A 26587-nucleotide genomic window follows, 5' to 3' on the forward strand; every position below is an offset into this window, starting at 1 on the left:
TGTAGGACAATGCAGTGACGTGCACTAGGGGTAGCATGTGCCTCCACTTGTTAAATACCTGCCTTTGGCCTTTATATCAAAAATAAGGTTCCATGAAAATGAAAATCCACAGCCTGTTTCCAGTCATGCGACCGGGTCAGGAATGGAATGAATGAAGCCCCATCTAGCGGCGAGGACGGGAATTGTGCCGGCTGGCGAAGCCTGTCGCACTCCTCTGGGGCAATGATTAATAAATGACGGGTGGAATGAAATGATAGTGGAGAGTGTTGCTGGAATGAAAGATGACAGGGAAAACCGGAGTACCCAGAGAAAAACCTGTCCCGCCACCACTTCGTCCAGCACAAAATCTCACCGGGATTTGAACCACGAAACCCAGTGGTGAGAGGTCGGTGCGCTGCCACGTGAGCCATGGAGCTCCAGGTTCCGAGAAGTAATATTTCATCGACTGCAAATTGAAAAAGCCTAAATAGCTTAAATGTTTTAACATTAATCTTCTTCATTTCCTAATTTAATACTTCCTGCATCACCTGAATTCATCCAAGTCCACTCCATTACTTCTGCTTCGCATTTATATATTTTCATCTTGTACTTCTTCTCTAAGGCTGTGTTCATATCATTCAGTATTTTTTCCAGACCATCTGCAGACTCAGATAAATATATAATCGGCTAATCTCAAAGTTTTGATTTTCTCTTCTTGGATTGTGATCACTTTTCCAAACTTATCTTTGACTTCCTTTGCCGTCTGTTGTATATAAAAGTTGAAAACGAGTCGGGGTAAACTTCAGCCTTGACTCACTCCTTTCTGGATTTCTTCTTCCTTTCCAAAGCCCTTCAGACTGTTTTTGTACGGAATGTAGATCATTCTTCTTCCTGATCCCGATAACCTTCAGAAACAGAATCTCAAATAGCTTGGTCGAATCAACATAATCGAATGCCTTTTGTACATCTACTTATGCCATTTGTCTTTCTTAATTCTATCCTCTAAGATAAGTGTCACCGGTGGTGAGTTGATAGAATCGGTGGAATCATTATACTAAAGATTTGTCATGAAGAAGTCGATTGAATAATTTTTTTTGTTGGTGTAAATTCATGTAAATTTCTATGTGTTTTAATTTTTGTGAAAGTTTAAGACTTACTGGGAAAACGGCGAACTGTTAATATTTAATAATCATTATGAGTGTTGGAAGACGTTGATATTGGAGATCTCCAGTAATATGTTTGTTGTAACACATTTTTTGTATCACCCTGTGCATCCGGGAGATAGTAGGTTCGAATCTCACTATCGGCAGCCCTGAAAATGGTTTTCCGTGGTTTCCCATTTTCACACCTGGCAAATGCTGGGGCTTACCTTAATTAAGGCCACGGCCGCTTCCTTCCAACTCCTAGGCCTTTCCTATCCTATCGTCGCCATAAGACCTATCTGTGTCGGTGCGACGTACAGCCCATAGCAAAATGTATCACCCTGTAGTTGCCACGTGGAGGGTTCGATTGCGAAATCGCCGAGTTTCGCAATCGAAACCTCTAGAATACATTTCCCACATTATCGTATATGGTGCTGTAATGCCATTGGCGAAAATCACATTCGTTTGTAATGGTGAAACTTCGGGTCGAATCGTGGGTAGCTTCCCTGATTGGCTGTTTGAGTATTTCTCAATTTCCGGCCTTTTTGCTCCTCAGCAGGAGCAAGGATCTATTCAGCGTCTTTGATTTTCGTACGTCGTAACGATCGGACGCACCTTGTAAGGTGGTCCGCTCATCAGATGTAACCCCACCCTTTTACAGATGAGAGCACATAATATAAATTACATATAAAACACGTAATGGTTTAATCCAAAATAACAAACCTGAGAGAACAACTTCAGCCGATGATACACCCGGAAAAACATTTTAAATTTCAACAACACACGGCAGCGCAGTATAACCAACATGACAACTAGAGAAAGGATGTATGGGAAGCAGGCCGGGAAACCCTACAGAGGACGAGATCTTATGTGACGTTGTAGGGAAAGAAAGGTGAGAACATTAACTCTTTTGTCTGACTTTACTCAACATATAGAATTTAAACAAGGTATAAAGAACACCAATAAAAGGATAACATCATCAATTAAGAAATAGGTTAAATCGAACCACGAGGTTCCTGTCAGTGTTTCCTCAGAAAAGTGAATATTTACACAAAATTACAATTATATTTAAAAGGTGAGCATAACTTCGACGTTAAAATTTAAAAGGGAATTTTAACAGGAATATGACATAAATACAAACATCTTACAAGGCAATCTAAAATGTTACAAGGAAAGAAAACAACGGAAATTAAATTTAGCGCAGAGGCCTATAGAGGGGCAGTCCTCTCCTAATACACATCAGTGAAGGACGCGTAGCTCAACTGGTGTACTCTAAATTGACGCGACATTACTGGAGGCAACTCGGAAACAAATTAAAGTTTACATTTACACAAAAGGTTAATAAAAGGAATTGCCTACAAAACAAAGGATATGCCTAGCTGACAAACTAAGGCATTACAAAATCATAACGGTGAAAAGCAGGGTCTAAGGTAAATTCCGAACAAATGAATTTACATTTTAATTTAACACTTGAGAAAAGAAAACATGCTTACCCGAGATGGCTGGACCCGCTGAGCGGACCACCTTATAAGGTGCGTCCGATCGTTAAGACGTACGAAAACCAAAGACGCTGAACAGATCCTTGCTCCTGCTGAGGAGCCAAAAGACCGGAAATTGGGAAATACTCAAACAGCCAATCAGGGAAGTTACCCATGATTCGACCCGAAGTTTTACCAATACAAACTAATGTTATTTTCGCCAATGGCATTACAGCACCATATATGGTAATGTGGGAAATGTATTCTAGCGGTTTCGATTGCGAAACTCGGCGATTTCGCGATCGAGCCCTCCACGTGGCAACTACAGGGTGATACAAAAATGTGTTACAACAAACATATTACTGGAGATCTCCAATATCAACGTCTTCCAACACTCATAATAATTATTAAATATTAACAGTTCGCCGTCTTTCCAGTAAGTCTTAAAATTTCACAAAAATTAAAACACATAGAAATTTACATGAATTTACACAAACAAAAAAATATTCAATCGACTTCTTCATGACAAATCTTCAGTATAATGATTCCACTGATTCTATCAACTCACCACCGGTGACAATAAGAATCAAATTTAGGATTGCTTTATATGATCCTACATTTCTTTTGAATCCAAACTGATCTGATCCAAACTCATCCTCACCTTGTCTTTCCATTCTTCTGTAAAAAAATATTTATTGTTAATATGCATTATTTTCCCCTATAGTCTACTTAAATACATTTATGTTCAGTCAACTGTTTTACACTTTGTTCCTGCGTTCCACTAAAATCGATATTTTGCAAAGATAGGTACATTTATTCTCCAACTAATCCATGATAATGTACTACATATTTCCACGAAAGTGAGTATTGTTTTTTTGTATTTCTCTTGCAAAACTGAATTGATTTATTACAGAACATTTCATTATAACGGGAATATTTGCGAAAAATTTGGGAGTATAATACTTCTAAAATAAAATTTATGTTATTATTCTTTGTAAATCAATTCAATAGGTACAATAAAAATATATGTGGGATAGTCCGAATTGTGAAATTGGATGGAGCTTCATGAAATACTTTTTGAAAAATACGTACCTGAAAATTGTTCGCTGTATGAAGTATTTGAAAGGTACGTTAACCCTTAGTATGCAGCTTGCTATAGGACAATAGTGTTTAACATGAAAGTTTGAAATATAATTTTTTATTAGGGGGTCAAATTTCTTGAAGGTGATATGAAACACTTTTGATAAAATCCACTTCAAAATAGGTACAGTTGAATACAGCTTGCCTCAAAGAGACAGAAGTACTATATTATGTTCTAAAATTCTGGAATATTCGTAATTGTGTCATTTGACCAGAAAACGAATTCTTCCAGCTGGTCACAATAACCAGAGAAGACAATAACATTATTGACTTTTTCGTCCCACGAATTACAGTTACGGTTATCGGAGACACCGAGGTGCCGAAATTTTGTCCCGTAGAGGTATTTCACGTGCCGGTAAATCTACCGTCACGGGGCTGACGTATTTCTTCAAACACCACTGGGCTGAGTCAGGATCGAATCTGACTACTTAGGCTCAGGAAAGCAGCGACTTAACCGTCCGAGCCACTCAGCCCGACAACAAGAGAATTTAGAGTCATTGTTGTATTCTTGCGGTAACCTACTGCATGTTCATCAACATGCTCAACAATCTATAGGACAATTATGAACAATGCGTGAGGGGTGAATTTGCACGTTTTGAACAGATGCTGCACTAACGTGTTGCCGTCGTTAACTTGCATGTTATAATGCCTAAGGAGGGGATGTTTGTGTGCTAAAAATGGGAAAATGATTTTGTACTACTACGAAACATGTTCCTGTCAAATGGATATCTGTGTATAGAAAGAACTCATCATCAATGTCTAAAGGCACTGCCTTGTCTATGCAAACATTGCTGTCTGACCACAGCCCCTCATTTCATTTCAGATCAGGAACCACAATGAAGACTCTGTGCCAAGTGTTGAAGGAATGTTTTCCTCGGTCGTCCTTAGCCTTTTTTCCCTACTAATTTTCCCTTCCACCAGATAGGTAAAAATGGTATTATCTCCCAAGATGTGGCCATTGAGTTTGGCTCTTGTTCTCTGTATCGTTAGCATCCGTTCTCTCTTCCGCTGAATTTCTTGCAGAACGCTTTTATTTGATCTCTTTTCAATCAAGTCCATCCATATTATTCGTCTCCAGACCCACATGTTAAACGCTGCCATTCGTTTTCAGCCTTGAAATAAACGCAGATAATTTCGAATACGATTTTGAATGCACGTGCTTTCCGTGGTTTTCCATTTTCACACCAGGTCGCTTCTTTCCTTCCCATATCCCATCGTTGCAAAATACCTATCTGTGTCGGTGAGACGTAAAAGAGAAAACGTAAAGAAAAAGAAGGAAAGGCCTTCGGCTGCGGCTTACATGTAAGCTACACTATGAGTAACTAGAAGCAATACATTATTGTATTTTACGTCATTTTGCTAAAGTAAGTGCATGACTTCATTAAACAATCTAGCTACAGTGACATGGTTTGCAGCAGGCATTTCTTTACATCCTAGCTAATAAGGATATTCACAAGCAGGTGTATCATTCTTCAACACACAAACTACAACGTTTCCTACATTTCTGCCACTTGAATCAGTACTTTCTCCAATGTTCACCCACGGGATTTTCGCTATCACATACTGCCCGAATTCTTTTTGAAGTTTCTTCGTAACATTTTGGGAGATAGTTCTTCCTTAATATGGAATCGCCAGGAGACTCAAAAATAATATTTCCATTTTCACACCAGGCAAATACCGGGGCTGTACCTTAATTACAGCCACGGCCTATGTCCTTCCTATTCCATATGACCGATTTCTGTCGGTGGGACGTAAAGCAACTTGTATTTAAAAATGAACTGGTCAGGTATCAAAATATAATTTATTTATTTATTTATGCAATTAAGGAGCTGCCTAGTCTAGGTACCAAAGCGCGGTTGGTTCCTCCGAGAGGACGAGGGTTCGATTCACAGTCAGGAAATCGAAACGTGTAGAAGCGAGACTTCGACATCTAAAGAGGAACGTAAGGCTGAGGTTCTTGCACCAAAAATGAGTATCGGGTTAATTCCTGGGAGCAAAAGCGGCCGGGTACAGAATATACCTTGCTTAGTGCCGAGGTTACGGATAGTGGTGGCAGTGGTGAGTATTGTATTAAGAGGAAGTACCACTCGACAACCAACCTCTATTAATACTAAGTACTGGGAGAAAAGGAAAAGGTCCAATCTTTCGAAATAGTAGTACAATCGCGCGAGTACATTTCCTCCGCAACATAGCATAGAATCATGGATATAGTTTTTGAGCTTAGAAGAAGGGAGACCGAGTACTGATTCTTTGGTTGTTCCCCTCTTAGTAACCACTTACGACAAGCAGGGGTACAGATAAAGCATCCTTTGACTTTATCCACAGGGGAGATAAAGACTTCCGAAATATCAAAAGAAAAAATAAGTGAACTGTGAGAAAAGACATGGTAGACCTCGGAAATATAACACTAGTCCTATTATTATTATTATTATTATTATTATTATTATTATTATTATTATTATTATTATTATTATTATTATTATTATTATTATTATTATTATTATTATTATTATTATTATTATTATTATTATTACTGAATTATTGTGGATCACAGAGGTGAAAGAAGGTAAGGGCATGATGCGTGGATATAAAACAGTCAGAAGTTCAATTTAAAACTTTAAAATTGGAGTTATATTTGTTCCTCTGCCTTCTTTTCTTTTCGAATTTTAAATTTTACACTTGCTAAGTAGGTAATAAATCAGGTACAAAAATTTAGCTCGTAAGCTTGAGGAACAGTTTAGAGAAGTCAAGAGTAGTCAGATAACAATAAACTAACAATATGAGCTTGAAGCTCCCTAATTAAAATTTTTACCTGAGCACTACTACTCCTTTCAATCAACAGTCAAGGAGAGGGATCCACCAATTTTTAACACATCAGCGGAAGAACTTCTTTGCTTTACAAATTTACACTTTAGTAGACTATTCTCGAAATTTACAAGTTCCAGCCACAATCTACATTTAACAAAATTAAACACTATTCACTGCCTTAACTGCTCAATACTCTAATTCCCCAAAAATGAAATGAATGATGTTAACTGTAACAGGGTTAAAGAGTACCCATTCTACCTGGCCTTTGGTAAAAAAGGTTAAAGTTATTAGCCGAAAAGAAAAATGTTAGGAGGCGAACATTTGCGCTTTTTGAAATCTACCAGAAATGCTTAAAACCCCATTTGCGCTTATGGCCCGACGTTACAGAGGCTAAGCCTACACTACGGAGGTGACCAGATGGAGAAAAATATTTTTTACAGAAATTACAAGACAGATCTTAAAGGTTACAAAAACAGAGTCACCTCAATATCAAGTTAAGAGGGTACCTCACTCTCTATTCCCTGTTTTTGGTTATTTCGACTTGTTAGAAATTTACATTTAAGAAAATCAAAGTTACATTACTTGAGATTTGAAACCTTCCCCTCAAGGTAGCTTTCAAAGACTATCACGTACTTAAGCCGAAATTGTCATTACTTTGAGCTGGTGGGCCTCCCGAAAATGGTATCCTTTCCCCGCTACCTCCGTTACGTACACACTCTAGACTGGAGTGATCCCTGAGACAACATGGCTCACCAGCCGTAGGCTTTTATAATGGAGAGGAAAGTTCCAGAAAATTCTGGACCAAGGCTCTGACACACGCCCAATTCTTATTGGTTAATAAGTATCAGAAAATGTTTATTCGCAGATAAATAAATGTACAAAATTTCTTATTGGCCAACGCCTTAAGTTGGCGGCAAGAGATAGAAGCATTGATAACTTTTGAACATCAAAAACAAGCACTAAACATTCCAGTTCAGGAAACCTTAACACACAGTCGCTTAAGTGCGACCAGTATTCAGTTTTCGGGAGATAGTGGGTTCGAACCCCACTGTCGGCAGCCCTCAAGATGGTTCTTGGTGGTTTCCCATTTTCACACCAGGCAAATGCTGTGGCTCTACCTTAATTAAGGCCACGGTATCTTCCTTCCAACTCCTAGCCCTTTCCTGTCCCATCATCGCCACAAGACCTCTCTGCATCGGTGTGACGTAAAGCAAGTTAAAAGAAAGAACAAATACACTTGTTGTCATGCATACAATGACGCTAATTCCAGATAGAACCACAGCCCTAAATCATATCCACGTTAAAATGAAGGCATCGGCCTAAGAAAAGGGAAGTCCACGGAAAGAGTGACAAAAGAAATGCACCCTCGGCCTCGCAAACTTAATGCGATTGGAGGCGGCAGAGAAGAGGATTTGACCAAAGGAGATCAGACAGAAAAAAGTGTAAAATGAAAATTGGCAAAAGTAAGTTGAAACAATGCCAGATTCAGGTAGTGTCCTACCACCCCAAGATGGGAGCCCCTGAGTCTCTTTTAGTCACCGACAGGGAGGGCCGAGAGACTTTGTTGATTGGCTCTGAAAAGAGTTGGTATTAGATGTTATTTCTTCGTGTTTCATTGACCAGGAGATCTTTAGAGATAGTCTGGTCGCCAAGTGGTGACGTTCAGTTCAGTGATGGAAATTTAATTAGAACTACCTTAGCAGGGGCACCACGGGCAGGAATCAGCTTCACGCCCAGTCTCTGTTTAATACCCAATATCTACCAGCAGGTTTTGATCTACCACGTAAAACGTGGGTTGCCCTTAACAGGGTACGGACCAGCCATGGGAGATGTGGCTCGCTGCTGTAGAAGTGGGGCATGAAATCTTCACCTAACTGTGACTGTGGTGCGGAAAAAGTAGAGTATCCGGCTTTTTGTACCCGAATGTCGTTAACAGGGCGAACGTAGGTTCGCTGGAAGACTTTTCCTAAGCCTCCATAATAGCTATATAGTCTTCTTCTTCTTTCGGTGCCTATCCGTTTCGGATGTTGGCGATCATGATGGCTATTTTCGTCTTGTTTGTGGCAGCGCGGAACAGTTCAACTGATGACATATTGCACCAGCCTCTAAGATTGTCAAGCCAAGATATTCTTCTTCTTCCAGGACCTCTTTTGCTGTTGATTTTCCCCTGGAGTATTTTTTGGAGTAGGTTGTATCTATCTGTGTTGCGCATTATATGTCCCAGATACTGCAGCTTTCGGCATTTCACTATCTTGATCAACTGAGGTGTTGTGTTCATCCTTCTCATTACTTCCACGTTTGTAATTCTCTGGGTCCAAGATATTCTCAGGATCCGCCTATAAAGCCATGTTTCAAAGGCCTCCAGCTTCTTCTCTGTGTTTTTATTTAAGGTCCATGTCTCTACACCATATAAAAGAACAGAAAATATATAACAGTGCAGAAGTCTGATTTTAGTCCCTAAAGTTAGATTGTGACTTTTAAACACATTACTCATTTTCTGGAACACACTTCTTGCTTTTCCAATGCGTACCTTGACTTCTTGTGAGCAATCCCAGTCTTCATTTATTATGGTTCCAATGTATGTATATTGTTTTACCCTTTCTATACTCTTTTGATTTATAACCAAGTTTATTCCGGAAATATTTTCCTTACTTATAACCATGAGTTTTGTCTTTGCGGTGTTTATTTCAAGCCCGTATTGGCTGCTGACTCTTACAATTCTATCCATTAGTGATTGTAGCACTTGGATAGTATCAGCAAATACAATTGTAATATCAGCATACCGGATGTTGTTTAATCTCACTCCATTTATCAAAATTCCTTCTTCTATATCTTCCAAGGCTTCTCTAAATATGTATTCTGAATACAAATTAAATAGTATAGGTGACAAGATACATCCTTGCCTCACTCCTCTCAGGATTTTGACTGCTTCGGTGTGTTCTCCTTCAACACGCAACACCGTTGTTTGATTCCAGTACAGAGTCTTGATGATTCTCTGATCTCTTTCCTCCATTCCAATATTTCTCAAAATATCCATCAATTTTTCATGTTTTACACAGTCAAAGGCTTTCTGGTAATCTATTAAACAAGCAAATACATTCTTATTTACATCTCTACATCTCTGAAAGAGGACCTGCATACTGAACAAGGCTTCTCTCGTACCTACTGCTTTAATAAACCCAAATTGATTAGGGGCTATCTGATCTTCACACAGTCTGTATATTCTTCTGTGTATCACTCTCAAGAACACTTTCAAGAGATGACTCATCAAGCTTATTGTGCGGTAATCTCCACATTGGTTTGCGTTTTGCTTTTTTGGCAAGGTGATGAACTCTGATTTGAGCCCGGATACATAAATTCGATTGAAAATTTTGGTCAACCATTTTACATGATGTTCATCCATCAGTTTTAAGAACTCTGCTTCTACTTTATCTGGTCCCACTGCCTTTCCGTCCTTCATCTGATTGATGGCTGTTTGAACTTCTTCTTCTAATATATCTGTGCCACTTATTTCATTTGTGTTTTGTGTAAAAGCACATCTCTTGTCATAAAATAAATCTTCTATATATTTTTTCCAGATCTTTTTCTTGTCTTCTAAATCCACCATCAAGTTCCCGGCTTCATCTATTAACTTTCCACCAGTGCCATTCCTGTATTTCCCTGTTACTTCTCTTACTTTCCTGTGTACATTGAAGCTGTCATACCTACTTTGATATAACTCAATCTCCTCACATTGCTCCACTTTTTCTTTTTCTTTTACCTCCCTGATCTTTCTTCTGATGTCTGCATTTATCTTTCTGTATTCTGCAGGTTTTCCTTTATTGACTCTTCTTTTCTCCATTAGGTTCAGTATTTCATCTGTCATCCATGACTTTCTCTTTTTCTCCTCTGGTATCATGTACTTCTCTTTTATTTTCTGAACGGCGTTTTGTACTTTAGTTAATTCTAATTTGACATTATTGCTGGTGATGTTTTCCTCTGTAATAATCTTCAAGTTAAGTTCTACTTGCATGTTCTCTTTCATTATTGGGTCTTTGATTTTCCTCAAATTGTAGTTTTGCCTGTTCTTCCTCTTCACTTTCTTCATTTTGACTTTGAAAACTCCAACAAGTAGTGTGTGATCTGAGTTGACATCTGCACCAGGGTAGGTTTTCACTGCGGTGCAACTGTTCCTGAAACGTTTATTTACCAATATGAAATCAATCTGGTTTCTCACACATTTCCCGGGTTTGTCCATTGGAGACTTCCATGTGTATAGTCTTCTAGGTGGGAGTTTAAACCAAGTGTTCATGATCACTAAATAATTTGACATCGCAAAACTTTCAAGATCATCCCCTCTGGAATTCCTCTCTCCTAGTCCAAACGGTCCTACAATGTCTGATGTCCTACCTTCCCCCACTTTCGCATTGAAATCTCCCATCACAATTGTCAGATCATGTTTGTTAAGGTTTTTCAAAATCCCATTTATGCTTTCGTAGAATTCTTCTACCTCTTCATCTTCCTTGTCCATTGTAGGCGCATACACTTGTATTATGTTTATGTCAATAGGCCTAGCACTCAGTTGTAACATCATTACTCTGGCTGATACGGGTGTGAAACTTTTGAGACACCTTGCTACTTCCGCTGAAAGTATTACACCGACTCCATGTTCATGCGTTCCATCAGCTCTACCCGAATAGCTATAGAGTGGCTGGACAATTTAGATATAAATCTTCGAATATTTCAGGTGTCCAGTTGATTGCTTTCCATTTTAGATTGTTACAACCCAAACTGGCATTTTATTTATTTTTTATATTGTGTAATTTGCCATAAGCTAAATACACAAATAACCGAGAAGAAGGGGTGTGCTCGTCAGTGTATACAGCCGTAGGGGTTGGTTACGGATAGTGGAAGCCCTTACATTCCCCTACACAAAGCAACTTCATAGCAAGTACGCAAATTATAAACGCACAAATCCTGTACCTCCACAAGCAGAACCTTACTACTTAACACACACCGACATATTAACTGACCCCTACCTAGCCCGTGGATAGAAGAGTTGTATCAAATGTTCTAATACTGAGACCATACGGAGTGAGTGGGTTGTCCGAATGACGACCATAAAGACGCCGGAGAGATAGTTCATTACCGTGCATTGCCATAAAATGATGAGTGGTCATAAAGCACAGCACTCTCGAGTCCGTGAGACAGGTTGAACGTTGTACTATCAAACTAGAGTGGATATTCTACTGCCCGAGCACAACATTTGTTCACATACATTACCTTATTTGAAATATATCGAATGATGTGATGGAGACGCAATTATGAACAAAGGAGTGGAATGAGGTTGAGTTTTGTACCAGCGGGCTGAGTGACTCAGAAGATTGAGACGCTGGCCTTCTGACCTTAACTTGGTAGGTTCAATCCTGACTCAGTCCGGTGGTATTTGAAGGTACTCAAATACGTCAGCCTCGTGTCGCTAGCTTTACTTACAGGTAAGAAACTCCCGCGGGACTAAATTCCGGCACCTCGGCGTCTCCAAAAGCCTTACAAATAGTTATATGGGCGTAGAAAACCATTAACATATAAATTTTTTATTGAATTTTGTACCGTCTCCTAACTAGTTTTTATAGAAATCTGTACAACTGATGTTAACGAATTGAAAGAAGAATTTTAACAATAAAATCCCATTCTAAGGAGAGGAAAACTAAACTATCCGATTGTCCTACCTCAAACTGAAGCTACTCTGCTTGGTGTGCTCAATGCTTTTATATGGAAGAGAGAGGTTGAATCTCAATTCTGACACCATTAGTCGGCTATAGGCATTTGAAATGTGGATAGCTTCGAAAACCCTGAGTTTCAGGGTTTCAAGAAATCAGTCCCTGTTACTAGCTAATGTAAGGCGACGCATCTTCTCCTTTCGCCCACAAGCCGACTGAAGAGAGTGGAGGTCCTTCCACCAGGGGCAGCACAATCGCCTGAGCCGGCAGCTGATGAGACTTGTCATTAGTGCATTCTCTATTCATCGGTTTAGGAAGTGTATATTACTGGTGTATTATTTAGTGAATAGTGCGAGTTTTGTCATGGCTTATAAACTGTAGTTTACATCGTTACTTCGTTTGAAAACAGCGTGTTTCAGCGCGGGATGTACTGCCGCACATTGCCCACGTTTTTCGTATCCGGCTGCAGGTCTGGATATCACCGATGGATTTCAGAAAGACACCCTAAAGAGAGTAGTGATTTGATGATGATGATGATGATGATGATTATGATGATCGTTATTTAAAGGGGTTCATCAGATCATCAGCCTCTAATGGTAAGAAATGAGACGAAATGTAATGAGAATGTCAAAGTCCAAAATTCATCCATTGACCAGAATTCCAAACGTGATGAAAATGAAATGAAATGTCGTATGGCTTTTAGTGCCGGGATATCCCAGGACGGGTTCGGCTCGCCAGGTGCAGGTCTTTCTATTTGACACCCGTAGGCGACCTGCGCGTCATGATGAGGATGAAATGATGATGAAGACAACACATACACCCAGCCCCCATGCCATTGGAATTAACCAATTAAGGTTAAAATCCGCGACCCGGCCGGGAATCGAACCCGGGACCCTCTGAACCGAAGGCCAGTACGCTGACCGTTCACCCAACGAGTCGGACTCCAAACGTGATGACGACGAGTGAATGGATGAACATGAATTAAAAATATTCAGCGGATTCAACTCACAGTAATGAAGGTTAAAATTAATTCTAGAAACGATCCACTGAATAGAATTCAAAAAGGCGACTATGGACAATGATTATGAACTTAAAATAATCGGCGAATCCGACTCGCAATGCCCCAGTTGCCCAGAAACTATGTTAAAACAATAGTATTACTGACCAAGAGACTGCTTCCAAAGTACAGTACAATCCTGAATCTATGATACTTGTTGTCTAAACGGGTCCAAAATCCTGGTTAATGACCTCTAGTAAAGGTACGTATTACTAGTAAATTTGAACCATGTTATTTCTCATATAGCGGTACTAATCAAAAGTAACGTAGACCTATACTGGGACTGCTATCCAGCTCCATAACTAAATGGTTAGCGTGCTGGCCTTTGGTCACAGCGATTCCGGGTGCGATTCCCAGCATGGTCGGGAATTTTAACCATCATTGGTTAATTTAGCTGGCACGAGGGATGGGTCATCATCGTCATTTCATCCTCATCACGACGCGCAGGTCGCCTACGGACGTCAAATCATAAGACCTGCACCTGGTGAGCCGAACATGTTCTCGGACACTCGCGGCACTAAAAGCCTCATAAGTAATGTAGTGCGGACCTATGGTGTTTCTAACATAATATCGTCGCTCATAGGCAACCCAAAACCATGGTATTCCTCACCTAGGTGTACTAATCACAGGAACCCGAACTATCCCGTTGTGTTCCTTACATAGTGGGTGCTAATCATAGGCAGTGCAGGCTCAAGGTGCCACTCATACAGTGGTACTAATCGCGGGCACTGTAAACCCATAGTGATCCACCCACTGTTGCTACTAATCACAAACATATTGTGTACCTAACATAGTGGTAATAATCGCAAGTAAAGGTGACCCATGGTGTTCCCATCACAAGTAGTCTTGTAGTCCTTAATCAGTCATCCCTTGGTCGCCCCTTGTAGTAACCTCTCACGATAGGCAGGAGATACCTTGGGTCTATTCTTCGTCTTAGTCCCCCACCCACAGGGGTTGTGTGTTTGGTCCGCGAGAGGTATTTCATTTCCCTCAAGCCGGTTAGGACATCCCTATTCGCCACCTGGGACGCGCCATGTGGGAGCATCGCCTCTCCTCCTGCTACGCCAGCGTAGTAGGTTCATACAGAGTAGTGATTTCTTGAAATGGGAGAAGTCTGTCCGAAAAAGAAGATGGAAAACTGACTCAATTCTTTCGTGTGCGATATTCATTTTTGCATTCACTTCTTAATAAAAAGTAGACTCAATTAGGGTGAATGGTCAAAGAGAAGAGATACCAAGATATTAGCAGAAATTGAAACCAGAAGCAACTTCCCTTATATTTCCCAATCTGCCCAAGTATCACTCCACGGCAGTTAAGAAACATAACTGTCCCGTGAAGAGGCAATCCATGCGAACAGATGTATCTATTAAAAGCCCTAATCAGAACATAAATGTCAATGATTCTCCCGTATGCTTAGCGCTGATGCCGCAAATACTAGGAAACCAACTGTTTTGATAAAGACGAGATTTAATAACTAGAAATATAATTGTATTAGAACACAGAATAAAATAAATGACGCAAGCGTTAGAATACATTTGCTTGGAAAACGAAAGAACTCAGATATAAAATCCAAGAGCAGTTTTACACAATCAAAACAATTAGCCTTTCTGAGCAAAAGTCATAAACTTTTATTTGATACAATGTTAAAGAAATATCAAGAGAAAAGTAGAAGTTCAATGAGATACAGTGATGAATCTCTTTTAAAGATGAAATTATCTACGGCTTAAATCATCACTTGCTGACTTTGCCTTCTAAAACTCGTTTGAGAAATTTGGTGAAGGGCCTTAAACGTTCATGTGGCATAATTGATCATGCTAATGCTGCAATAGTAGAATTATTTAGCGAAAAGATGGAGCGTGAGGAATATCTGGCAAAATAAAGAATCTAAAGTGTACAAATTTTCAATCCAGCTGATTCTATCGGTGTAGGTATTTGGGTACGTGCTGTTGTACGGAAAAGTGGTGCTTTTGTTCAACTGTATCCTCTATGGAGAAACAAGGTCATTTGTAGAAATACAAAGCTACGACTTGTTATAACAAATGTTGAATCCGTTCTGCTTTACAGCTGTGAAACGTGGAAAGTTACCCATAAGGTGACTAAACAACTGCAAGTCTTCGTGAATCGCTATCTAACACATATTGTAATCGCTACTACAGTAGTTACACAAAACAAAGCACAAACACCATAAAGGGGGGAAGCTAAGAGCAACTACACAACACCAGAAATCACTACATACTCAGCGAAACATCAGCAGCAACTTCGCAGATCTCCACCGACAACAACATACGTAAATATCAGTAGGGCCAACTAGTGGCCAATAAAGCAGGAAGCTGGAAGCAGCTAGGACCTACCGAGGGGATGGACATGGGTTAGATTGCAGATTCCGAAATAAATCAACCGTGATCCTTAAATTTGAAAAACATTATTTACAAATGGATTTACAAATATATTTCGAAGAAAATCCGCCAACTTGCAACTTACGAATCATATGCTCTGTGGTACACATAACTTAGAGGGTCTTTGATAATATCTTCCTACAAGTTCAAAATTTCAAACCAACTATACATCTAGTTACAAATCCAGTTGTACTATGCAATTTTTTTTTGCTAGGGGCTTTACGTCGCACCGACACAGATAGGTCTTATGGCGACGGTGGGATAGGAAAGGCCTAGGAGTTGGAAGGAAGCGGCCGTGGCCTTAATTAAGGTACAGCCCCAGCATTTGCCTGGTGTGAAAATGGGAAACCACGGAAAACCATTTTCAGGGCTGCCGATAGTGGAATTCGAACCTACTATCTCCCGGATGCAAGCTCACAGCCGCGCGCCTCTACGCGCACGGACAACTCGCCCGGTACACTGCAATTAACAGTGAAGTAAACGTATTCTCAAAACTCTATCGTACATCAAGTGACACTGAACTACCAGAGGCAAACCCCAAGGTAAATATATTAAACTACAATCTACATATTTAGTGAAACAAGAAATGGGAATGCCTCGAAAACAAACAGGCAAGCCCAGCTGAAAAGCTAAGGCGTCATAAATAATAAATTTGGCGAATCTAGGTTTAGGCTAGGGCAGACTCCTATACGAAATAGCAACCGAACATTACGGAAATTTTAGCCGGAACGGAATTCAAGAGTGCTTACCCGAAGGTGGCCCATCCCCGGTAGCGAGGCGTCGCACACGACGTAAAACTTCAGACAGTCCAAGAGAGACTAAGGCAGACCAGGCCAAGACAAGACCGAGAAGAATTCATCACGAAAGTTGCCTCGCGCTCTTTATAAAGGTAAACCCTGGCCTTGGAGTAGCCAATCGGAATGCATGAGTCCGCCTATCCCCACCTAGGTTCACCAATCACAATTCCTACTACAGTCGTGAACTTTAAATAAGTTTCTCGAATACGCACGTTCGCGAATCTTCCATTTCCAGAATAGCTAGAAAATGCCTTCTAGAACACATAACCAACAAAAGGCAACACACCCTGTTCAAAAATTCATGTAGCAATTTTCTAGATACTTCCAGCAAGTACAGAACTGAAATCTACTGTTTACAAATACATATGTTGCAAATATTACACTGTACGGGTTAGGTCGTTACAAATAAAACATATTACCACACTTTACAAATAAAGTCTTCAATAAACATTTTCCACGTCCACTACATTGTTCACCCGTGACACATATCACCAAGAGAAGATGGCCGGACGTTTCTTAAAATAAAGACCTATGGGAAGAAACTAATCAGCAGTCAATTGAAATAGATATAAGGGAGAGAAAATGGCGTTGGATAGGATATACTTTAAGGAAGCCCACTGGAGCCATCGAAAAGACAGCGCTTAACTGGAACCCACACGGTGCTAGAAAGCGCGAACGTCCGAATAAGACCTGGAAAAAGACGATCGAAGAGGAATGTCTAGCAGTGGGAAAGACTTGTACCGTTACCCACTCGTTTATCAATAATTACACTTTAAACCGGGGCAATGAGTGCCTATACTAAATGGTCTTAATGTAAAATTAAAACTTTTAAGACGATCGGCCACGGAGAAAAGGCTACGAGGCGAAACACTTGCACTCCTTTTAGGAAATACTTAAAAAAAATCCTAAGTGGGCTTATGGCCCGAAGTTGCAGAGGCTAATCTATACCACAAAGGGGCGAATAAAGGAAAAATATTAAATGCCGAACGAGAGTGAAGAATTTAGGTGTTTAGAAAAAATTTAGTCACCCCATACCAAGCTGAATGAGAATCAACAGAGGGTGAACACTATTTGTACCCTTAAATTACATGTTTCCCAGCGGGGTTTTGTGCAGAGCCCTCAGACATGCCAAAAATTTTCATTTAAACAATAACTTTAGAAGTTTATATTAAAGGAGCTTGAAACCTTCCCCTCAAGTTATCCGCTTGGGTGAATCATATATTAAGAGATGTCTGCCATTACCTTGAGTTCTTGGGCCTTCCGAATGCGGGCCTGCAGCCCCTACCTCCTAATTACGCCGCACTCACTAGACCGGAAAGATGAAGAAGACAACACGGCCCTAAAACGCCCAGCTTTTAAAGGATCCCAGTGGGGAAGATTCCAGAACTTGAGATAGGCAGAATGTCTCTGCACACACTCAATTTTTATTGGCTAGAAAAATATACACAAAATTCCTGATTATTTAATAACTTAAAGAAGAAGGAAGCCGTAGGAGTGTTGACAAAAACTTTAAGGTTTCTCCACCTTCAAAAAAGTGAAATTCCCTTCAGAATTAATTGTCCTTAATCCCACCGGAGGGAGCACATAGGCCGATGGTACGGACATCTCAGGGTTAAATGTCTAAGTACCTTGAGTTACATTAGTTCCGGATTCACCACACAAATGGACTTCTAGAAGGCGCGCAGTTCAACGTGACGGAGAAGGGGAATCCCCGATACAGTTATTAATGTTGTTGTTGTTGTTTCGCTTTCCTAAATTAATATTTTCTGCTTTCCTCCTAAGTTCTTTGCAGTTGTTCCAGTAATTCTCTTCTCCTCGCCTTGGACATAAATACTGATTTTCTAGGAACTCTGTTAAACTACTTTCCCATAATATCGCGACGAACAAAAGAGCAAAGAAACAAAGGGATGGACAGACAGACGATCAGACGGATAAATACTGTACTGAACCTATTTTCGTAGTTTGAATATCTAATCTGAGAAAAAATACTGTATACAATAAGAGGCAAAATTGGAAATAATAATTTAAATTATTTCCTCTTGATTTCCTTATCGAGCAAGAAGTTGTCAGAGTTGTCAGAGAAAAATGCTGTACTTAGTATGAGGCAAAAATTGAAATAATAATTTAAATTACTTGCTCTTGAATTCCTCACCGAGCAAGAAGTTGTCATTACAAATCAGTCTGCCAACTCTACTGAAATTCCCGCACCAAGTGATCCTGCGAGCAACATTTTCACACCATCCATAACAGAAACTGGTTGCATAAGAGATAGCATTACTGCGATCGATCATACCTCATTCTATTTCATGTTGTCAAAGCCAGGGATGAGACTGAGGCAGATCAATGAAAGTAACAAATTTGTTCTAGCCCGAATCAGAATACTGATTTATTGTAAAAGCTAGATCACAACAACAAAGGCATGTTATTTACAGACAAGAACAAGAAGAGGGAGAATATGCAAAAGAATAAAATCCTGGTTCCAATGGAAAGTACAGAACTGTGGAAATTATGAAGCAATAAGGAAGTCTATCAGAACATAATAGAAAAAATACGAATAAGGAGACGGGTTTCTTTGGGTTGGAAGAAAGATGAAAAAATGTACTTTTGGGTGAAAAGTAAATAACGACCTGGATTCAAGAAATCAAGAAAGATTTTGAACGGAATAATATAAGAAGGAATTAAAGGCGGATGTATTTTTAGAAATAAAGTTTTAAATATAGAAAACGGTTACAAAGCGGCCTTGAAGAAGGTTCTCCGTGGTTTTCCATTTTTACACCAGTACTGTACGTAAAGCAAATAGTAAAAAAATAGGAAGGACAAAGGTTATTGGAAAGAAAGGAATGATGATGATGATGATGATGATGATGATGATGATGATGACGATGCTTATTTTTCAGGGCATAACATCTAGGAATTGGAACATAAAAGGATGAGGAATTGAAAATGGCCTGTGATCCCTAGCATGCCGTAAGGGGAAGAAAAGAAAAGAAAAGAAAAGAAAAGAAAAGAAAAGAAAAGAAAAGAAAAGAAAAGAAAAGAAAAGATAATAATAATAATAATAATAATAATAAAAATAATCGGTCTAATATATATTCTTTACATTTTACTTTACGTCGCACAGTCAGGTCTCTTGGCGACGATGGGATGTGGAAAGGCTAGGAGTGGGAAGTAAACGGCCGTAGCCTTAATTAACCCGCGAGTGGTCGCACGTGAGACTTTCTCTCACATTAAACTTTGTTTACAATAAACATATCTTCCTCAGTTTCGCGGAGCGTAAGAGTGAAATGAATTATTGAAATGAGATGCAAAGTCTGCGTTATACATTTTAGATTTAAAAATTGAAATGATTTGCGTATATTACAGAAAAATTACCACTTAATGGAAATGAGCTATTAGTTCAGGTGAGATGTCGGTACATAATATTCGCAACAGTGCCGGGCTGAATGTCGCAAACGGTCAAGACGCTGGTTCTCTGAGCCGAAATTGGCTAGTTCGATCCTGGCTCAGTGCGAAGGTATTTTAAAATGCTCAGATACGTCAACCGTAGATGTATGCAAAAGAACTCCTGGAGGACAAAATTCCGACACCTCGGCATCTGCAGAAACTGTAAAAAGTAATTATTGGGACGTAAAACCAACAACATTGTTATTAAGATAGAACTTTCTGACAGTCGAAATACGAAAAAAAAAAATAAAAAGTAAAGTGTAATAGGTCTTCTCTCTAACATTTGAATTAGCTGGATTTTGTAACAGCGCTTACTACCCAGCATTATTTCTCGACTCAATTTTTGAAGACTCATTTATCAGTAACTGCAAATGGAAAAAGTTTCGCGCGCAACTTAAGTCAAGTACTAACGTCTACAACAGGAGAAAGTTTCCCTCTCGAATTCAATATAATACCAACACTACTGGTCGCACGAACTCATACGAATTTTTGTTCCAACTAGAGGAGGGGATGCTTACCCTTCAAATGTGAATCGCCTTACTTACGACAGTTATCAACTCAGCTAGAAGAGGGAACAGTCACCTCCATTACATCACTGAGAAGTAAACCCACAATACAAAATAATGTCAGAGAAAATCTCAAATAGCGACCACTCGTGGGTTACTGTACAGGCCCAGCATTTGCCTGGTGTGGAAATGTGAAACCATATGGGCAGCTGACAGCGAGGTCCGAACCCACTATCTCTCGAATGCAAGTTCACAGTTACGCGATCCTATCTTCACTACCTACTCACCCGGTATAATAATAATAATAATAATAATAATAATAATAATAATAATAATAATAATAATAATAATAATAATAATAATAATAATAATTTCTGTCTCTGTGGTGTAGTGGAGGCCCTGGATCGATTTCCAGATCTACCACAAAATTTTAAAAGTGGTACGAGGGCTGGAACGGGGTCGGTCCTCAGCAGCTCAACTGAATAGAGGTGGGTTCGATTCCTCAAAGTAGTTTTGCGTTTGCACCCCACTTCTCCTCCAGGCAAATGCAGGGATGGTACCTAACTTAAGGCCACGGCCACTTCTTTTCCTCTTACTTGTCTATCCGTTCTAATCTCCCCATCTCTTCAAAAGGCCCCTGTTCGGAATAGGAGGCAAGGCCGCCTGGGCAGGGTACTGGTCCTCGACAAAAGTCTCACGCTCCAGGACACTGCCCTTGAGGCGGTAGAGGTGGGGTCCCTTGCTGAGTCCGAGGGAGAAACCAACTCTGGAGAGTAAACAGATTAAGAAAGAAAGAATAATAATAAAATTATTATTAATTAAAATAATTTTAATTACACGGAATTGTGGAAATTATGAAATGATAAGGAAATCTAACAGAACATAATGAACATAGCGGAAACATTGCGAGAAGGGAGACCTTTATTTTTGGGCATGTGTTTGGAATGGAAGTTAGATGAAAAATATATTCGTATACGCGTACTTTGGGAGAAAAGCCAACAACCTGTTTTATTATTATTATTATTATTATTATTTATTATTATTATTATTATTATTAGTATTATTATTAATATTATTAATATAGACTTCATAATTTTAACAGTAGAACTAGCCACAAATATAGTTTCATAAATGCCCAGAAAATATTCCTTGTAGTAGTCTTACATCGACAACTGACGTCAGACCTGTATCGAGTTCCAGCGTGAAGTTGTGAGGGTATTGTTCAGCGAGTGTGTCTGTTGTGAGAGTTGGTGTTTGCCTGATGAGACACTGAGAGCTTGGTAAACTTGGAAGCTGGGTACTGAGATGGTGATGCACCTACAGTAAACACTGAGAATGAATTTGCCTTCTACTCTGCAGTCTTACCCTTCACATACCGAGAGATATGTTAACGTGTTTTCTCACTAAAGATGAAATTAATCCCATATTCGTCAGCGTTTTTCAACACAAGGAATAAACCTGAGTAAAGATCACTATATACAACATCCTAATAGTCTAATATTGACAGTAATCGAGCGTTCATTATATAAATATTCGTTGCTATAAGTATACTTTATTGGATTTTTTCAATCGACGGATACCCTTCAAAATGTGGTATTCGAGAGGAGTACTTACGATGAGATGGCTCTATCGAACCACAAAAGTAGAGGTGTTGAACCGAGTAGATGAGAAGGAAACGGTTTAGAGAGATTTGATTCGAAGAAGAGACGTTCTGTATTGTTCTGCTCATTTACGTTTCAAAGGGGGCAAAAATGCCCGAGACAAACCAAGGAAATATAATGAATATATATTGAATATATCAGAAAGTATGTACACTGACTGAGTAAATGTCATGGGATAGCGGAGCACTGATGCGCAGGTGTGTTGTCTGCGCACCACACGCCCCCTGTGCCAGCGGCAGTTGTATAGAAGACCTTGTGAGCAGTGGCTGTGCATGTGACAGGTGTAATATTGAACGTCGTAGTGAGCTGACACCGTTCGAACAAGGTATGGTGGTCGGTGCCCGACAGATGGGAAGTGAGATTTCGGAATCAGTGCGGGAATTCGGCTTCATATCAACCGTGTCCAGGGTGTATCGTGAATGGTTGAAAGCGGGTGTCACCGTCCACAACAGACGAACAACCGGCCGTCCAGCCTCCCTCGATGACCGTGACCGGTGACATCTGAGACGGATTGTCAGTAGTGACAGACCGGGCGAGTTGGCCGTGTGCTTAGAGGCGTGCGGCTGTGAGCTTGCATCCGAGAGATAGTAGGTTCGAATCCCACTATCGGCAGCCCTGAAGATGGTTTTCCGTGGTTTCCCATTTTCAGACCAGGCAAATGCTGGGGCTGTACATTAATTAAGGCCACGGCCGATTCCTTCCAACTCCTAGGCCTTTCCTATCCCATCGTCGCCATAAGACCTATCTGTGTCGGTGCGACGTAAAGCCCCTAGCAAAAAAAAAGTGACAGACGGGCAACCGTGCAATAAATCACGGCACAATTCAACACAGGCCGTACTAGACAATCCATATGAACATGGGTTCTATGGAGTATGGGAGCCGGCGCCGCACACGGGTGCCACTGTTAACCCAACCCAACGTCATCGGGCACAACGACGCGCATTTGTCGCCAGTCACTAGGGATGGACACTGGAACAATGGCGTAACGTGATATGGTCGGACGAATCACGATTTCAACTGCACCATGCCGATGGGAGGCACCGTGTATGGCGCAGACCACATGAAGCGATGGATCCCGCCTGCCTCGAAGGTGTGGTCCAAGGCGCTGGTGTCTCTGTTATGGTTTGGGGTGCATTTTCCTGGTATGGAATGGGCCCCCTAGTTGTTCTGGAAGAGACTTTGAATAGTACGCGGTATGTTGAGCTGCTCGGAGACCATCTGCACCCATTTTTGGCCTTCCAGAGCCCAGACGGTTCTGCGGTGTTTCAAGATGATAAGGCGCCGCCACATCGCTCCCACGTCGCCCGCGAATGGTTCCAGGAACATGCAGCGGAGGTCCAACGACTGCCACGGCCACCCAGGAGCCTCGATATGAACCCTATCGAGCATATCTGAGATGTCCTGGAACGCAGGCTCCGTGCCATGGAACAGACCAGCATTGGCGGCCGCTCTGCAAACGATTTGGTGTCAGCTGCGTCCAGAGGACTACCAGAGACTTGTCGACTCACTTCCACGGCGTCTCACTGCAGTTAGCAAGCCCAGAGGAGGCCCCACACGCTATTAGGTGACTATCCCATGACATTTGCTAAGTCAGTGTATAATATGATGGCTCTGTAGCGATGAACAGATTGGTCCAGGACAGAGTGAAGTACAAAATTGCATTAAACCAGGCAAACCTAGCAATACCTTGGTGTCTTCAGTATCTCACCAGATGCTCGGCAGAGACATACATGGCTTACGTCATGACGAGGTGAAGTGTGATGATCGTGGTGAGCACGGAGTGCTGGCCTGGTACGCTCAGAGAGTCTGGCAGGTTAAACCTAGAGGGCCAAGGGATCTGTAGTGAGAAGGTGTTTGTTTGTACATTAACTGGAAGAACTGCGTGGGATGGAGTACAATGAGATGGACTGGAGAAGTGCAGCAGACCTCTCTAAGAATCGATAAACTCACTGAGGAATATGTTTTACGTGTTATAGAGACCACAGATAGAGCTCCTTGCACACGAAGCCAACACCGAGTACCTGTTGTTAAGTCGGAGACATGATTGTATACCTATGCAATTCCAGACGCGGAGAGACCCTGAGAACATATACAGTGGAACCACGATTCGGGAGCTACATTTCATTTCAAGTCATCGGAATTTCGAGATATGGAGATTACCATTTTTGAGCATGTATAGCACATAATTGAATCATGTGTATTTACTGGCTTGTACTGAATACATTACTTGTAACAGTATTTAGAAATATACAAATAAACTCTAGTTTACGGCATCACCTTTTTATAATATTTTAGGCGTCAGGGTACAGTACATACAGTAGTGAAACAAGAAACACCTCCGTTAACACCTTTGAAAAACATCCCTTAATCTCTTCTGTTTGTTACGTTCAAGCTTTCCTCCCTTCACGTTGAGATTTCTCGTCAGTACCACGCAGCCGAGATTCATAAATGGCACTTCCTGGGTTGCTTCCGTACGTGACTGGTGATTAATTGACACCATAGAACAGCTAGACCGACGATTTTCCGTTCACTAGAAGTTCTAGTTTTCGGTTCCCATCATATTAGCTCTCAGCATCACTGTAGCCCTTTCTTTACTAGTTAACTGTTCCACACAACCCACAAATACCATATTGCACAACTAATGTTGCAAAAAATTCGAGTTACAGAGTATGTTTTGCTTCAAGGGAGGAAATCTTTGCTTCGAGCAATCGAGAAATTCGTGTAACCGAATTTCGAGTAATAGTGACAAAAATACACGTGCAGAGTAGGACAAACAGCCGGGAAATTTAAGTAACTTCGAGATACTGAAAATTAGAGTAATAGAGGTTCGACTGTGTATGGGAGCAGTTTTCACGGAATAAGCCACGTGTGAGAAAGGAACGGCGAGAATCCAAGCCGGGAATCGTTGTCATAACGTCCTTAAGGTCTATTTACACCCAACAGTGACGTGACCGTCGCGTGACAGGCACGTGCTTTTACCGGCGGTGACAGTCCAGTGGTAGTCAGGTTTGTCCCCACCGATATTCATTCATTGGATGGCCGTGCCACTGGCGTATTTCTCCTGCAGGAAGCTACAATTAATGTGCTGTAGCGAATGGAAATCTAGATTTAACTACTGATCAAAAGCAACCAGCAACTTACATAAAGAGTATTTTGAAAATTTCGAACAGAAATAAATACAATACATATCGAAATTGAACCAAAGTAATCGAAATCGATTTTCAACATATTAGATCGTGTTACGTACATTCAGTACGTGTTGAAGAGATGTTAAGTACAGAACAAAAATGGCCAACCAGACACCAGTGGGACTCGAACCCACAACCTCCCGATTTCGCGTCGGTTGCTGTACCAATTGAGCTATGGTGGCCTAGGCCATCTTTGTTCATTTGGAAAGGATCTAAGCTACAGGTCTGGCACAACTGCCATCACACCGTAGAGTGCGGTCGTGAAAATTCAATATTCATTCACTTGGCCCTCAACGGGCGACTTAAACGTTTATTTTTATATGCTATTCCACCTCACCTACATCAAGCAAAGTGCGTACCGTTTCCTCAAATAAATGGTTTTTCTCCATTTTGTGTCCTCTTTTCTCACGTACTTCCAGTTTACGCAACAGAATATTAAATGCACTTTTTAACCTTCTGAAATATTCGTGAAACGTTGCTCCATCCTCCATCAGTTTCTTACAAAAAGTGCCAAACTCCCCTTCTGTTGCTCTCTTTATCCAGACCTGATCAACCCACTTCCGTTTCCTCACTTGTTTCTCCTTCTCTTCACCCAAAACAAGAGCAATTATTCATTAATCAGTTTCTGAGGATTTCGCCATTTTTCGAGGTGTTTGTTACTGACTGATATCGATCATCCCACGTTATAGTGTGAATGGAAATAACTGTGAGATCACGGACGGTGCGATTACGTGCCGGTCGCGTCATGTTAACACAACTGCTAAGTGCAAATAGACCTTTAGTCAACTTCTCAATTCCCGTAGTACATCGAGGCAATTCAGATTCCAGCTATTTGAGACGCAAATTCTGCATCTTGGTTATACGATTGTGAGATCTGGGGTGTCTAGAAAGATGATTACAACGACCAGTCTCCTCATTCATAAGAGGAACATTTCCTGCAAGATTTTTGGAGCGATAAAAAATTCTACGGCTGGGAAGTTGTGGATATAGAACAGTCTTCAGCTCCCTCAAATATGCATATATGGAAGAGACAGCTGAGCAGACCAAAGAAAACGTAGTGACCCACTGCAAAAGAAGTGACACTGATCGACATTGGGAATGACCGGAGCGAGAGAACAAATGATAACACACAGTGGAGGAGATATCTCGTAGTTGCGCTCGGTCCACTGGTCCTGATCGCTATGTCATGATGATGATGATGATGATGATGATGATGACATGCCCACGAGAGACCTTCATCAAGGACTTTTACATCTATGCTCACTATAAAAAAAGCTGCAGTCGCTTAAGTG

Source organism: Anabrus simplex, chromosome 5 (genome assembly GCF_040414725.1).
Source record: "Anabrus simplex isolate iqAnaSimp1 chromosome 5, ASM4041472v1, whole genome shotgun sequence".
NCBI lineage: Eukaryota > Metazoa > Arthropoda > Insecta > Orthoptera > Tettigoniidae > Anabrus > Anabrus simplex.